General features: G+C 42.0%; 1 pseudogene; it reads right to left on the bottom strand.

The window, feature by feature from the left end:
* Positions 1-1,928: 1,928 nt before the first annotated feature.
* LOC114221228 (serine/threonine-protein phosphatase 2A catalytic subunit alpha isoform pseudogene) lies at positions 1,929-2,839 on the bottom strand (annotated as a pseudogene).
* Positions 2,840-3,131: the final 292 nt, after the last annotated feature.

Below are 3,131 nucleotides of genomic sequence, written 5' to 3'. Positions count from 1 at the left end.
ACTAGGTCAGGGTGGACATAAAGATTTGCATATTTAATAAGCTCACAGGTGATGTCATTGCTACTGATCTGGAAATCACAAGGAAATGGAATTTTCTCCCCAGGGACACTGGTCAATGTGTGGAGGCATTTTTTTGTCCCAATGGGGGTAATGGAACGGCACTCTTGGCTTCTAGGGGGCAGAGGCCAGGGGGGCTGCTTAACATCCTACCATGCACAGGAGAGCCCCACCCCCCCCAAAAGAAAACAATTATCTATTCCAAAATGTTAATTATGCCAAGGTTGAGAGACCCTGCTCTAGACTTGAGAGAGATGTTTAGATTCTTATTAACCAGATAATTTATAGATTTGGAGCAAAAATGTAGAACTCTTAAGTTAATATCTTTAAAATTGAGATACAGAACCAACTGTATGGTGTACATTGTAAAATGTAGAACACTGTGATTTTTATTTATACACATAAGACTATAGCATTTGGGTGTCTTTCAGGGGGTTCCAAATCCTGTATGAGGTTGCATTGAAACTGTACACAAAAATCAAAACCTGTGAAAACCATTAGAAGATATTCTTTTTATAAAAGCAGTGGACATAGGAACTAATAAAGTCAGTGTTCATAGTGTATTTTATTTTTATTGAAGAATGACATACAATATTGTATTAGTTCCAGGTGTATAGCATAGTGATTCGAGATACATTACATTATAAAATGGTCACCACAGTAAGTGTAGTCACATCTGTCACCATACAGTTATGATGTTATTGACTATATTCCTTATGCTGTATGTTACACGTGCATGTCTTACTTATTTTCTAATCTCTCTTGCTTACTACGTCCATCCCTCCCCCCTCCTCTCTCCTGGCAATCATCAGTTTCTCTGTATCTGAGTCCTTTTGTTTTGTTTGGTCATTTGTTCTGTTTTTCAGATTCCACAAGTGAAGTCATATATTTGTCATTCTCTGTCTTACTTATTTCACTTATTATTAAAACTCTCCAGGTCCCATCCATGTATTGCAAATGGCAAGATTTCATTGTTTTTATAGCTGAATAGTAATCCATTGTCTATAAATACCTCAACTTCCTTATCCATTCACCCACTGATGAACATTTAGGTTGTTTCCATATCTTGGCTGTTACATATAGTGCTGTGAACATAGCGGTACACATGTCCTTTCAAATTCTTGTTTTCATTTTTTTGATAAATACCTAGATGTAGAATTGCTGGATCATATTGTAGTTCTGTTTTTAATTTTTTGAGGAAACTCTATACTGTTTTCTATTGTGGCTGCGTCAATTTACAATCCCACCCACAGTGCACAAGGGTTTCCTTTTCTCCACATCCTCACCAACACTTGTTACTTGTTATGAAACATACCACAGTGCTCTTGTGCAGGAATGTTGTCTTATAGGAGGGGCAAAAACAGTTCTGTTGAAGACAATTCACCAGGTTCTGACTTCCTGAAAATAAGATGATTTCAAAACTCCCAAGTAGAGGGGAGGCCTTGGTACTTACTTTTTGAAAAAGTCCATTAAGCTCCAATAATGGTTTGCTGCTATCCTTACCTACAGCCCTGCTGAGTAAACCAATAGCTAAATGGAAGTTCAACTGTATTCAAGAGATGTTAATGTTTATGTCTTATTGTCCACAGTCTCTCAGAGAAAGCGAAAGTAACTACAAACAGCGCTCTGCCAGAAACTGGTTTCTTCACCTGCAATATTGCTTTGGCATACAACAAACCGGTTGTTTCTAAAGTGGTCATGGCTGTTGACAAAGGGCTTTGTGTTTTTATGTGGCACACCTAATGGTCCGTCTGAAAACAAGTGTTTTGAATGTTAACTATTCTCTGACACTTTGGAGTTACTGTTGCTCTTCCCATTTCCATTAGGTCAATATAAGGTTTGTGATAACACTGCACAAGTTTAAAATTTCATTACAGGAAGTGGTCTTGGGGTACTGTGAGTAATATTGGCTCGCCTCTGCTGGGTGCTGGGTCACACTGCAAGAAAGCATTTTAGAGTATCTTCAAGTTCCATGCTTTCAGCTTGAATACCACAAATGATAACAATAATTAAGAGCAGTGAAAATCGTTACTACGTTCTGGTCGTGGCACCAGTTACATCTGTCCATCACCAGCTGGTGAGCTCTGGATACCAGTACGAGGCCATTGGCATGATTAAATGTTTCAGAAATGTCTTGCCCAAAGGTGTAACAAGCTCCTTGAGGAGACACCCCCCAACCACCCTGATCGTCTGGATCTGACACAGCAAGTCACACACTGGACCCTGATGAGGAACTTCAGGCTCTCAAGCCCTCTGATGTGATCCAGTGTAGCTATGGATGGTGAGAGGCCACCATGGAGACAGACTGGCTGCCCGTCCACCAAGGCAGTGAGAGGAAGACAGTCAAAAAGATCTGTACAATATTTCCAAACATTCTCATCTCTATATTTTGCTAAACACTCATCATAGAGACCATATACCTGTGTCATCTGTCTACTCTCATGATTTCCTTGGAGAATGGTGATGTGTTCAAACCAGAAGAGCTACGAGCAGAATAAGTGTTCAACTGAATAACATCCCCTGTCAACATACTCGCCGATAAACAAGTAGTTTGTATCCAGTGATTTGCCACCAATTCTAGACAGTTCCATGAGATCATGAAATTGTCCCTCTACGTCTCCACAGACCGTCACTGGCCATCGAGCCTCTTGTACGTAGCATTCTTTTGACAGGGTGTCTTCAGCCTTCTGGCAGAGGCTCTTGACCTGGGACGCTGACAGCTGCTGGTGCTCTTCAGCCATTCGGTGCACGGGTCCAGGTCCTTGGTGAACACCTTGCTCATGATGCCACCCGCCCAACTGGTTGAGACTGTGCATTACTCCCCCAGCGTCATGTGCACCATGGGCCTCACGCACACGTGGGGGCTGGTTCTCTGGGAACTCGTGGGGCTACTGGCAGATGCTCTCTCTGCACCAGTGCCAACCCACGGGCTCTCCCTGGCAGTATCGGGCCACCCCCTGCTGCCCTCCTCTGCTCCTTGTCTTTTTGATATTAGCATGCTAACAGGTATGAGGTGGTCTGTCCTTGTGGTTTTTCATTTGCATTTTTCTGATGCTTAGTAATGTTAAGTACCT

Source organism: Eumetopias jubatus, unplaced genomic scaffold (assembly GCF_037043125.1).
Source record: "Eumetopias jubatus isolate StellerSeaLion01/CBP00866 unplaced genomic scaffold, mEumJub1_p1.0 scaffold_14, whole genome shotgun sequence".
In the NCBI taxonomy this organism is placed as follows: domain Eukaryota; kingdom Metazoa; phylum Chordata; class Mammalia; order Carnivora; family Otariidae; genus Eumetopias; species Eumetopias jubatus.
The sequence above is the reverse complement of the archived record's forward strand: the minus strand, read 5'-3'. Positions and strand labels throughout refer to the sequence as shown.